General features: G+C 38.8%; 1 protein-coding gene across 1 annotated transcript in view; it reads left to right on the plus strand.

Moving 5' to 3' along the window:
- The first annotated feature begins 2,509 nt into the window (after nt 1–2,509).
- The window catches only part of LOC122564708 (thymosin beta-10), a 54,376-nt gene continuing 42,559 nt past the window's right edge, over nt 2,510–14,326 (plus strand). Inside the window, exon 1 of the mRNA XM_087994778.1 lies at nt 2,510–2,553. The gene's annotated coding sequence lies outside the window, so the exon portion shown is untranslated. The remainder of the gene's footprint in view (nt 2,554–14,326) is intronic.

Here is a 14,326-nt window from a genome sequence, read left to right on the forward strand (position 1 = left end):
AGAAGGTGGGATGAGTTGGTGATTGATGGTAGTCTGTTGGGAGAAGGTGGGATGAATTTGGGATTGATGGCAGTCTGTTGGGAGAAGGTGGGATGAATTTGGGATTGATGGCAGTCTGTTGAGAAGGTGGGATGAGTTTGGGATTGATGGCAGTTTGTTGGGAGAAGGTGGGATGAGCTTGGGATTGATGGCAGTTTGTTGGGAGAAGGTGGGATGAGTTTGGGATTGATGGCAGTCTGTTGGGAGAAGGTGGGATGAGTTTGGGATTGATGGCAGTCTGTTGGGAGAAGGTGGGATGAATTTGGGATTGATGGCAGTCTGTTGGGAGAAGGTGGGATGAGTTTGGGATTGATGGCAGTCTGTTGGTAGAGGGTGGGATGAGTTTGGGATTGATGGCAGTCTGTTGGGAGAAGGTGGGATGAGTTTGGGATTGATGGCAGTCTGTTGGGAGAAGGTGGGATGAGTTTGGGATTGATGGCAGTCTGTTGGGAGAAGGTGGGATGAGTTTGGGATTGATGGCAGTCTGTTGGGAGAAGGTGGGATGAGTTTGGGATTGATGGCAGTCTGTTGGGAGAAGGTGGGATGAGTTTGGGATTGATGGCAGTCTGTTGGGAGAAGGTGGGATGAGTTTGGGATTGATGGCAGTCTGTTGGGAGAAGGTGGGATGAGTTTGGGATTGATGGCAGTCTGTTGGGAGAAGGTGGGATGAGTTTGGGATTGATGGCAGTCTGTTGGGAGAAGGTGGGATGAGTTTGGGATTGATGGCAGTCTGTTGGGAGAAGGTGGGATGAGTTTGGGATTGATGGCAGTCTGTTGGGAGAAGGTGGGATGAGTTTGGGATTGATGGCAGTCTGTTGGTAGAGGGTGGGATGAGTTTGGGATTGATGGCAGCCTGTTAAGAGAGTAGGGTGTGTTGGCCATTGTTAAACAGCAAATGCTGATGATGTGAAGTATAAAGTGTGTGCTGGAGAAATTCAGTGGGCCTGGCAGTATCTGTAGAATGAGAAAGCGTTAATGTTTTCAGTCCAATATCACTCTTCTGAACAATTCAAAATATCACACTGCAACAATGTCTCAGCATTATATATATATTCTGTTGATGTTATTTAAAGTTAAATGTTGTAGCTCTTATATGCACAACAATAGGAAAATCTCCCAAAGTAATCACTGATGTCTCATTCTTTAGATAGTGTGATTGAAATTGACATTGTGTTTGCAGTGTTTAGGGTATTACAGACACTTGCCCGTTAACTTAGTTGTGTGCATTTTGCACGGGATTCTGGTCTTCTGCAAAGTGTTACTTGAGTAATCCTGCTGTAGATTCACACCTGTTTTTGGCTGTCTAATATTTTTAGCCAGATGTTGTTTTGCGGAATATCTATATGTAATAGTCAAGTTGAAACACATACAAATCATCCCAAAGCTGCAATAGGCTGTCTGCCTGGCATTGACATCTGTTCTTAATGACCCACAAACATAAATCACCAGGAATTTGTCTCCATTTAATCAGCTTTAATAATTATAGTTCTTTGCAGGTCATGTTGGAGCAGGTATATATTAAAGCCAGAGTGTTGTATGTGAAAAGAGAAATAGAGCCAATGTCTCCTGATCTCTTTGTAAGAGGATGTCAGCTTATGTGTATTTCCTTTCATTTTTACACCTTTGTTTTGTTTTATTTAAATGAAAAATCTGTCAGCTTCACAAAACTGGAGTTCTCAACTCGCTATTCTTACCAATGGCTGGGATGTTTTGATTGTGTTTTATTTTTCATTTGTCTATAAATTAACCATTCTGAAAGGTAGGCAGAAATAGTAAACGAAAGTTTGCAGATTGTATTTTTGGGCTACAATTGTTTTTGTCTGCTAAACTCGTACTTGGAGTGAATGGCAAGTCCAGATAGGTGGCGATCACATGTGTGTCTTGGCTGTGACAGTTCAATTGTAGCCTGCTTGCGATTGATGTCTGTGTAATATCACCAGTCCTCAGCTAAATTCAACACACTACCTTTTATCTAATCAATAGATACAGCAAACATTTAACTGGTACCTTATGAACTGATATTCTGGCTAAACTGGCAAAAGTTGTATAGCTGAAATACCAGAAGGTTACTGTATTATTGCAATTTCTGTAATGTCTGAGTATTTGGTTGAGAATGTGAGTGAGAAGTCAAGATTAGAGTAGTGCAGGAAAATCCACGTTTTGGGCAAAAGCCCTTCATCAGAAATGTCCTGATGAAGGGCATTTGCCCGAAACGACGAGTTTCCTGTTCCTCGACTGCTGCCTGACCTGCTGTGCTTTTCCAGCACCACTCTAATCTTGACTCTAATCTCCAGCATCTGCAGTACCCACTTTCACCTAATGTGAGGTAAGTTTTATTTAAGGCAAAGTTGCATTATTATTTAAGTGATTTATGCTGTAAATAAAGTATAGCTGTGTGTATACCCCTGCATTATGTTTTTATTATTTTGTCAATGTTTTGCAGTGATTATGTGGACCTCTTGATCAATTGGAATATTTGATCAACCAATACACTCTTGGTCCCACAGATGCCAGGTAATAAAATGTTTGCATTTTTAACAATCCTATTCAGAAATATTATGATGCACCTCTGGAGCAGATGGAACTTTAGCCAAAGTTGTCTTGCCTAGAGATGGGGATACTCATAAAAGCCCATCTTATCTGACCTATAAACTTGTGCTAGCAATTAATCTAATCCAGTGAACTGGTATGTGGTGCCTTAGTCGATGGCTGGGTCCTGTCTTTGTCCAGATATGGAACATTGCATTTGGCTGGACAACTGTTTTTCAGCCAGCATGGACATGTAGATTTCTATGATTCTGTCGCCATACTTTCTAAGCCTGTTCTTGCTTAGAAGAAGTGTAGCCAGGTGCAGGTTTAATGTGTATCTGTTAGGCTTTTCTATTGTATACGTAAAGCAATAAATGTCAGTACGTTTTTTTTACAAAAATTGACATGTTTCCAGAACATCTTGTAGAAAGTTTGGAAAGAAAAATGTTGCAATTTCTAATGGTATATGAAGCAGCATAAATACTATTCGGGTCACCGAATGTGGTTAAAAAGATTATAGAACTGGTTAGGAGAAGGAAAGTGTGGTTCTGTTAATTAATGATGGTATTACCGTAACATCATGTTGGATAGTAATTTATATGCTACTAAAACAAAACACGATCAAAGGTGACTTAGATAAATAGTTCAAAGACTATTTTTGAGAGTTTCTTAGAGCCAACCAGGGAGCAGACTCTACTAGACCTGGTATTTTGCAATGAGATAGGATTAATTCATGACTTCATAGATAAAGCACTTCTTTCTTACCAGCATGCAACTGAATTTTACATTTAGTTCAGGGAGAGCAGAGTGAATCCAAGACTGGTATTTTAAACTTCAGTAACGGTCACTATGCAGGCATGAAAGTGGGTGTAGGTATAGTGAACTCACAGCGGAGGTGCTAATGTAGTGGAAATGTCATTGAACTGGTAATCCAGCGAGTCAGGCAAATTCTTGGGGACGTAGATTTGAATCCTGCTGGCAGATAGTACATTTTGAATTCAGTAAAGAAGATTTGAATTAATTAAAAAAAGCTAGGACAAAAGTACTTGAGGGAAGAAAATCTGCCACCCTTATCTATTCTGTCCTCCATTTAACTCCAAACACACACATGGTGGCTCAGTGGTTAACGCTACTGCCTCACAGTGCCAGGGACCTGGGTTCGATTCCAGCCTTGGGCCACTGTCTGTGTGGAGTTTGCACACTCTCCTAGTGTCTGTGTGGGTTTCTCTGGGTGCTCCAGTTTCCTCCCACAATCCAAAGATGTGCAGGTCAGGTGATTTGGCCATGCTAAATTGCCCATAGTGTTCTGGGATGTGTAGGCTAGATGCATTAGTTAGGGGTAAATATAGGGTAGGGGAATGGGTCTGGGTGGGTTACTCTTGGGAGGATTGGTGTGGACTTGTTGGGCCAAAGGCCTGTTTCCACATTGTAGAGATTCTTAATAAAAATGCTGTCTGAAATAATCACATAGCTTATGGTCAGTTAGGGATAGGCAACAAGTGCTGCTCTTTCCTGTGGCATCCAGAATAAAGGGTTAGGTCAATAGAGGTGTATTTAAGAACATAAGAACTAAGGGCAGGAGTAGGCAATTCAGCCCCTTGAGCCTGCTCCGTAATTTAATATGATCTCCTCTCAATTCCACTTTCTTGCCCACTCCCCATAACCTTTAATCCATTACCAAATAAAAATGTGTCCATCTCATCCGTAAATTTATACACTGTCCCGGAATCCATTGAACTTTAGGATAGTCAATTCCACACACAATTACTTCTCATCACTGTATTAACTCTGTCACGCCTTAGCCTAAAATTAAGACCTCTCACTCTAGGTTGTTTTTCCCTTCTGGGGCATTTGCTTTGTGTGTTTTATCAATCTCTTTGGCATCTTGTATACATCAATTAGATCTCCCCTCATCCTCTTCAACTCCCTCCAGTATGAGTCTAACTGCTCAATCTCTCCTCATTACACAAGCCTTTCATCACTGGAATTAATCTAGTGAACATTCCCTGAACTACCTTTTTATTCCGATCAAAATGGATAATCTCTCAGTTATCTATGTAAAACTGCATTTGTCAGATTTTGATCCATTCACCTAACCTATCCGTATCCAATTTTAAATTTTAGATTCTTTATTGCACCTAACTTTCCTACCTATTTTAGTGTCGTCTGAAAATTTGGCGATCATATATTCAATTCCTGTATTCAGGTCATTAATGTAGATTGTAAATAGTTGGGTTCCAAGAACCAAACTCTGTGGTACCCCAATGGTGACAGCTTGCTAACCAGAAAATGACTAATTTGTCCCAATTCTCTGCTTTCTGTTGGTTGGCCAGCCCACTATCCAAGCTAATACCTTACCCTTAACTGCATGTGATCTTAGCTTGCGCTTTAAACTTTTATGCGGCACCTTATCAAATGCCTTCTGGAACTCCAGATGAACTACATTTATAGGAGCCCCATTAACCATTATGCTTGTTACATAGAGTCATAGAGATGTATATGAGAAAACCACATAAAAATAGGCTAGTAAGGGATTCTAGAGCTACTTAAAAGGAAAGGAGTTAACAAAGTGTGCATTGGTCCTTTTAGAAAATGAATTTGAGAATTAATGGTAAGTAAGAAGATTAGATTAGATTAAATTAGATTCCTTACAGTATGGAAACAGGCTCATCGGCCGAACAAGTCCACACTGAACAGCACGGAAACAGACCCTTCAGTCCAACTCGTCCATGCTGTCCGCAAACATGGGGAGAATGTGCAAACTTCACACACACAGTTGCCTGAGGTGGGAATCGAACTCGGGTCCCTGGCGCTGTGGGGCAGCAGTGCTAACCACTGAGCCACCATGCCACCCTAAAGATGGTAGATGAATTTTGCATCTGTATTCATTACAGAGGATACAAGTAACATCCCAAAAATTATCATATGGAAAGGAGGGAGGAGCTCAAGAAAATTACAATTACCAGGAAAATGTTACTGAGCAAAGATTTGGAGCTGTGAGCAGACAAGTCCTTGGGTCTGATGGACTTCATCCTCAGATCTTAAAAGGAATGAGATAGTTGATGCATTGATTCTAGTTTTCAGAAATTCCCTAGATTCAGGGAAGACTCCACTATGTTGTGAATTAGCAAAAATAATTCCCTTATTCCAAAAGGAAAAGAGACAAAAATGGGAAAACACAGGACTGTTAACATCTGCTTTGGAAAGATTGAGTCATAGAGGTGTACAGCACAGAAACAGACCCTTAGTCCAATTCATCCATGCCAACCAGATATCTTAAATTAGTGTAGTCCCATTTGCCAGCATTTGGCCCATATCCCTCTAGATCCTCCTTATTCATAAACCCATCCAGATGCCTTTTAAATATTGTAATTGTACCAGGTGAGCAGGTGCTCACTGCTCAAGATTGCCTCAAAAGTGGTCACAGCTATATGATTTTTGCCTGCCGATGCTAATTAATTCCACTTGCGGATGTTGCTTAATCGGTTACTTATTTTTTGCCAGGGATAGGCAAAAACTGATTTTGTAGATACAGAGGAATGACTGTAAATAGAAATACATACACTTACCTTCTAATGACTGTTTCATTAAATGATATCCTGCATAATGCACCAAGCAAATTCATGCTTGCTCCACACATGCTTGAGTTTGACCCATATTATGCAAGAAAGGAAGTCATTGCAACTTATTAGAGAAACTTATTTAAAATCGGGCTTTGCATCTTCTATCCACACTAGTTGATATTCATTTTGCAAGACAGCGAATGAGAACAGAAGAGTATGTCCAACAAACATGCAGCCAGAGAAATAATTCTTCACAATTGTCAACAATGAATTCAAAGTGAACTGATATTCATTGTTATATGAACCTACATAAACCACCTCAATGAGCACTTCACCATCTGGCTGTCCTCAGATACCAACAGAGAAAAGAACCTTTCACTGTGGCTCAGTATCACACCAAGTTCAGCATTTCCTGAGTCAATCAGCAAATTCCAGCAATGGTGTCAGAATTGACACAATCTATTGTAGATCAACAGCTTCCTCATTTTCCCTTCCCCCGCCTCATCCTAGTTTCTAACCTCCAGCAACACGATCCCCTTGACTTGTCCGGACTTGTCCGACCTGCCCAGCTCCTTTTCCACCTATCCACTCCACCCTCTCCTCCCTGACCTATCACCTTCATCTCCTCCCCCACTGACCTATTGTACTCCATGCTACTCTATCCCCACCCCCACCCTCCTCTAGCTTATCTTTCCACGCTTCAGGCTCTCTGCCTTTATTTCTGATGAAGGGCTTTTGCCCGAAACGTCGATTTTGCCTGTCCTCGGATGCTGCCTGAATTGCTGTGCTCTTCCAGCACCACTGATCCAGAATCTGGTTTCCAGCATCTGCAGTCATTGTTTTTACAATCTATTGTATAATTGTCTGTAATTTGGTAAGAGCAGAGTGAACAAGGCACCTGATGATAGAAATATTACCAACCTAGAATCTTCATGGTTAACCTTAACTGCAAAAGCTTCACACCTAAAATGAACACTATTCCATTTGTCATATCAGCTTTACTGAAGCAATTCCAGAATTTCACCGATCCATACCCTCCCTGTAGCTACTGCTTTAAAATGGGTATTTTTCATTTAATAATTTAAGATTAAAAATGGTCTTTGCCTCAGCCAAAGTTCTTAAACTAATTGAATAATTTTATTTTTAGTTTCCAATAACCCCACTTCACTTGTGGAGTGCTTTGATAGTTAAGGATCATAGGAGACTGAAAGCTGGTCACGAGTATTTATTTGTTCCAACAAGTGAAGTGTGCTTCCTACCAAACTTGGAGCACAGTCAAATAAACACAAACATCTGAAATATAACCGCATTGGATGGTATTGATCAGAGATCTTCAGTACAGTGTTCAGAAAATTGTCTTCCAAAGTAATTTTCCAGGCATAGTCATAGAGATGTACAGCATGGAAACAGACCCTTTGGTCCAACCAGTCCATGCTGACCAGATATCCCAACCCAATCTAGTCCCACCTGCCAGCACCCGGCCCATATCCCTCCAAACCCTTCCTATTCATCTACCCATCCAGATGCCCTTTAAATGTTGCAATTGTACCAGCCTCCACCACTTCTGCTGGCAGCTCATTCCATACACGTACCACCCTTTGTGAAAACATTGCTCCGTAGGTCTCTTTTATATCTTTCCCCTCTCACCCTAAACCTATGCCCTCTCGTTCTGGACTCCCCAACCCCAGGGAAAAGACTTTGTCTATTTATCCTATCCATGCCCCTCATGATTTTATAAACCTCTATAAAGTCACCCCTCAGCCTCCGACGCTCCAGGGAAAACAGCCCCAGCCTGTTCAGCCTCTCCCAATAACTCAAATCCTCTAACCCTCGGATCTGATTTCAGACATAAATACTGAAGCAGATTTTCTCACTTCATAGATTTGCTAACTGGAATCCATAAGCTAATCCATTGCCACCTAATAAGGTTAGTCACACAGCACATCACATGGTGTAGCATCTCAACAATTATAGATGAATTAAAAAGATTCCTTCAGCCCTCTCTGAAATTTAGTAAGCAATTGGCTGCTCTGATTACTCAACGTTCCCATTTACCTCCGATAATCTTTCACCCTCTTGCTCATAAAATAAACTATCGCTGCCTCAAAAATATTCTATGACTCTACTTCCAACCCACTTAGGAAGATGGTAGCAAAGACTCAAGACCCTCAATGAGAAAATATTTAAGACAGTTCAGAAAGGGCAAACTCTTAATTTTTAAATAGTGACCCCTAGTTCTAGATGCTTTCACACCACGTTACATCATCTCCACATCCATTCTGTTCATTCCCAGGATCTTACATGTTTCAAACACTCATTACATCCTGCCAACCAAACAATTGCCCATTTATGGCTAAATTCTTTCCTATTAGCTAAACATCTTCCATCCATGCCAACAGGATACCTCCATACCATGAACTTTTATTTTCTATAATTAACTTTGATGTGGCACCTTATCAAATGCCTTCTGGAAGTATAAATGCTATACATTGACCACTGCCCCTTTATACACAACACATGTTACTTCCTCGAAGAGGTCCAATAAATTGGTTAAATATAATTTCTTTTTCATATTACCATGTTGAACCTGCCTGATTGTCTTGAACTTTTCTAAGTTCCTTGCTATAACATATTAAATAATATTTTCCAACATCTGACCTTGGAGTGAGGGTTCATAGTTCCTTGAAAGTGGAGTCACAGGTAGATTGGATAATGAAGGCGGCATTTGGTATGCTTTCCTTTATTGATCAGAGCATTGAGCATATGAGTTGGGACATCATGTTGTGGCTGTACAATGTGAACATAAATGTGGGTGCCAGCTCACCACCTCTCCCACCTAACCCGTGCTTGGATACTCTCAGCATCATCTTCCCTCTCCATTCTCTTGCCTCATTGAAGTTGATTGTGCACATCACACTCTTGCCCTTGTGCCCTTTGTGTTATTGTGATGGCTGTTGAGGAAGTGGCAGTGCTTGTGTGCCTAAACACAAGAAGGTGGTGAGGAAGCTTAGTGAAAAGGTGAAACTGTTGGATAAATTGCAAAGTGGTATGTCAACTAGTGTTGTAGGCCGAGTTTGGCCTCAATGAGTCTACCTTATTCTATATATATTGTTTCAACCAAAAAGGAAGAGGCGAACAGTCATAATCTTGGGGTCTGGGAAGCTAACCTTTTTGTGATGTTAAGTTGTTAAATTCTGCACTCGTTAATTCATCATTCAGAAATTGAGTCCTCATGAACACAGGAATGCCTAATTAGAAAGCTCAATTGACAATATACTCAAACATTTGTTACTTTGCTGATCAGTGTGGACTGATTATCAGCTGCAAAACATTCCTAACAGAACCATAGTGCCAATCTTCAAGGCCAAACTGACCTTTGTAAGTTGTCATTTAAAATAATGTCAGTCAAAAAAATCTCTTAGAAGTATAAACATTTACAAGAGTTGCAACAATGTTACCATTGCCCCAACCTATTGTTCTCTCTAGTGAACAGCAGTATCCAGAATTTGCTGAATTTTGACACTAGATGGTGACATAAGCAATTTGTTTTACAGAATTTACAGTGCAGAAACTGGATGTTTAGTGTAACTGGTCTGTTCTGGCGTTTATACTTTATAACCATTTTCACCTAACAACATAATTCATCCAACTGCATTTCTTTTTATTTCTTTCTCCTTCATGCAGTAACAAAGCTTCTGTTAAATGCTAGTTGCCTCAACTGAGGCTCTATGTGGTACTGAGTTCCATTTTCTAAATTCTTATGAATTCTTCCTTGCAATGGCTCTTCTATTAATTTATGGCCCTCAATTTTGGACTCTGGCACAAATGGGATCATGTCAATGCTATCAAGCCTCTTTTATAATTAAAAAAAACCTCTATTTTGGTCATCCTTGAATCTTTCTTTTAGTAGATAAAAGAACCCCGGCATTGCTACTAGTTCATGCCAGAAAATCTTTTTTGCATCTTTTTAGTGTCTCCCTATCCTTTGGGTATATGTTTAACCACAGGTGTTATGAAGAGTCATATCAGACCCCAAACACTTTCTCTCTTCACAGATGATGTCAGACCAACAGAGTTCATCCAGCACTTTGTTTATATAACATAACTTCACTGTTTTTCAAATGCAATTCTCTGTTTAACTAATGTGCTTTGTCTACAATTTTATGGTCTTGTTAATGTGCACTACTACTTTGAATAATTTGTAAATCTGTACCCAGTATCCTTTTGTCATTCAATCTTATTTAGACACTCTTCCAAAGATCGTATGATTTCCTTATCTCTCATTTAAAAGTGCACCAATGAACACTTAGTTACATTTATTTTTCATTTGCATGCCTATATAATAGGGGTTGATAATGTCTTGTATTTTGTCAAGTTTCATCAAAGATTATTGCTTCCTATCCCCTGCAAATTTGGTGTTATCCAGAATGTTTCATATTGTACTTCAATTACAAAGTCCAAATTGCTTATGTAAAGGGAAACAGCCATGATCCCACCAGCATCAATCCATAAACCATCAAATTCCCACCTTCTACCAATCTGACTACCTTTTAATTCATAATCTGTTTGGTAATGAATTTGCAATCTAATATAGTCCAAGTACTTGTTTCAAGACTCTGCTTGTTCTGAATTTCATCATGAGTATACCATGCAGTATTTTATTGGGGCCTTTTGAGAATCCAAACATATTTTATCTACCCTTATCTACTGTGGAACTTCAAGCATGCCATTTCTTGTGGAATTGGCATTGACTACTGTTATATTTTCAGTTCTGAATGTTTGTTTTTATTTTACATTTTTGAGTAAGCATTCTATTTCTATATCTTCCCTGTCGCTGAGGTTATTTGTCTATGGTTACTTGGATTTGTTCTGTTTCCCTTTTTACATATAGACATGTTAATCTAAGCTGTCTTCCAGGTTTCTGGCTCTATACTATTTTCTAATACTTTATAAAGAGATAATTTTGGTAAGCATTAGTCTGTTTAGATTCTTCCATGTTTTCAAAGTTCTTCAGTTTTCCATATGATGGATGCAGGAATCTAAAACATCATTTTGATTCTTTTTGTTTGCAAGGTAGCTTATCACTTTTGTATTTTGTTTCCTTCACTTTGTACCACTTGCTTCCTGAATGTTTTCTGTCTCTCCCAAATCCAATGCTGTAAAAATGGCTGTGTTTGAATTTGGGAAGCTCCTGCATCAGAAGGATGTATGGTTCTAGTACTGTGGGTTCCTGCAAGCAGCCGTAAAAATAGTGTCACAGCATTTGACTGAAATGTCTCAGTCAGTGTTAATGTAGTGCATAAGTATATTGTTTAAAGAAAAGTTGCCTTGGCGAACTTTTCAATTTGGATTTGTTGCTTAAAGCTGGAGACTTTAATTTCAGACTTAACTGATTGAGTACTTGTAACTAAATTACTTTAAAAATCCAGGATTCTTGTTGATATGTTAATTTTCCATTCCTCTAATACTGGCCTTTTCCAGATGCCCAGTTTCACCCATTGATAGCCATACCTTTTAAGCTTCTTTGGTCCCAAAGCCTGGAATTTCCTCCCTAACCCTGAAGTGCTTCTGCATCATTTCCTTTTTGAAGCAGCTTCTTGGGTAAGTTTTTTGTCAACATTACTAATGTCTGTTCCTTTGATTATGTCTCCTTAAGCAAATTAGAACACTTTTTTTCTCTGCATTAAAGGTTCAGATAAATGCAAATCGACGGGGTTATTCACCTGACCAAGTATTCAGAGAAAATGTTTTCCCTTTGTTTTCTTAATGCAGATTTGTTTTTCTCGTTGGAGTGGTTGCTTCTCTTTCCTGATAATATCTGTTCTTTGTCAGCTTTTGCTTAAACCCTACTTCAGGTTTCAAACTATTTGAAATCATTTGTATTTGGATTGCAAAGTATTTTGTATTGCAGGCCAAGAAACACCTATTTGGGTAATAATCAGCACTCTCCTTTTGACAATCATACAAAATTTATCTTACTACAAAAGAAAGTTAAACATCATAAAATAGGAGTAGTCCGATTCGCCTTCATTCTTGTAGCTCTTGGCTGATTTGTACCTTGATTCCACTTTCCCGTTTTTTTTCATATGCATTGATACACTAATACAACAAGAATCTATCAATCTTAGTTCTGAAAAGTTCAGCTTTAGGAATTCTAGAATAAAGTTTAAATTTCTGTACCTGTGTCCTTATTTATACAATGATATATGCTGGAGTTACCTGATTTATCATTGAGTGGGAGATGTTTCAGTATTGCTCAGAGATCAATTACTTTCTTTAGAACTTGCATTATAAAATAACTAAATGGCCTAAGAGGGTCTTGTCTGGTTCTGCTATATCCTTCACTGAGCAAAACTAACAATTGAACTGTTAATACTCTTCAGGCGTACAAATTCTGGTGTAAGTTATCAAACTCCTCCAATTTCTTTGTCAAAAATAACTTTTTTATGACTAAAGTATATCTTTATATAAACATAGTCATATCAAACCTCACCTATCTTTTCAGATACCCGAGTAGAAGCTGCCTGGGCTGGACTTTTTTGTTTTTATTTTAGATCTTACTACATTTTGAATTGAAATGACTTTTACTACAGTTGTAATGATAACATGTCATGGTCTTTTCACAGAGCATTCACTATTGGTTTCATATTCACCAGAAGAAGTAACCAAATGACAAAATTTACAGCATGGTTGCTTTAAAATTAATTTGAATTTGGCTTTACATACTGGCAGTTCATTGGCCAGGAATATATAATTTTGTTTCTATGTACTTCAGGCTGATATGTCAAAATGTAATTTTATAACTGAGCTCAGGTGAGGAATTGTGGCTCATAACTCCTTTTTGGTATTCTGTCTGGCTAACATTTCAAATATCAGCTTTAAATTTGAGTAGCAAAGGACTGTTCAGGTTTTTGGGGCGTGCAGCCAAGTCCAATTTGACCACATCTATGTGTTCAGCAAAACACTTCCTTACAATTGGGCAATCCCAGAGTAGTGAAGTAACCAGTATCTGTCATGATCTGATGTGAAGTAATGCAGTAAACTGTGGTGAGAAAAGAAGCAAGTTAAGGTGACTTGGAACAAAAAACAGATTTTCTTTGTAAACTAAGTCATGGGATTTTCAAAATTATAACCTTACTATTGTGTTCTCTATTTCCTGTGCACAAGTGTATCTAAACCACAGCCATGGATCTGCCTGATCTGTACTAAGAGTCACAGATAATTTGTATGTTCTTTTTGGAAAGGGCTGGCCTTAATACTGTTGTTGCATTATGTACCTTTTCTTCTGAAGGTTGGTCTACATAACTCTTAGTACTGCATGGAAGTGGTTGATCTTCAAGTAGGAGCTCGAACAGTAAACAAGCTATTCACTTCGAAAACTGCAAAGTCGAATCCAGCCCTGCCGTTGTGTCACTTTGTTCAACTGATTTATATTTTAATTCATGCAGTTTCCAACACCAGAATACAGATGGAAATCCTGACTGAGTTTTGTTCCTTCAGTGTGGCAAAGGTACCGAATGTGGCTAGTTCCCACATTCCTAAATAAAACAACGTAACTTCAATTCAGAACAAAAGATAGAGATTGAACGTTTTTATAACAAAATTGACGATTGTACCAGTGGGAAGAAATCAATAATCAAAACACTGTTAAAATTGATAGGAATGTTTTCAGCCCAGCTGCCTGAGGGTTTTTGTAAGCATTCATAAAATGCTTTAGTGTACTTTTTGTATCTTTGACAACAAGCTATTTGCCATCTGCTTTTTTGATATTTAACCTAAATACAGTCAATTAATTTCTACTAATGTGTAACTCATTCATATCTTTTCCCAACATGTTGAACAATTACGCTTTGTAAAATGTTACCATTTCAAGGACACAAAGCATATAGCAAATTCTGATGGAATTCTTTACTTTTGGCCCTTCCTCGCCTATGCCCCCAATCTCCCTTCCCCCAGCCAATACAAATTGATGCTGTACATGTGCATACACACAATCAGCAGAAGGATTCTTGGGGCTGCATTCTAACCTTGGGATTGAAATGACTGTTACACACAGGCAGTTTATGAACTTCACCTATAAACTATTGCTGGATTTTCTTTGACTGGTATTGTAAGTAATGATCCCTGTTACACATGTATGAGTTGATGGCCTACTCAATCTGCAAAGTAATGCTAATTGACTTTAAAATGTGAAT

The sequence above is a fragment of the Chiloscyllium plagiosum genome, unplaced genomic scaffold (assembly GCF_037043375.1).
Source record: "Chiloscyllium plagiosum isolate Xiang-an unplaced genomic scaffold, Cpla_swu_hap1 HiC_scaffold_2, whole genome shotgun sequence".
NCBI lineage: Eukaryota > Metazoa > Chordata > Chondrichthyes > Orectolobiformes > Hemiscylliidae > Chiloscyllium > Chiloscyllium plagiosum.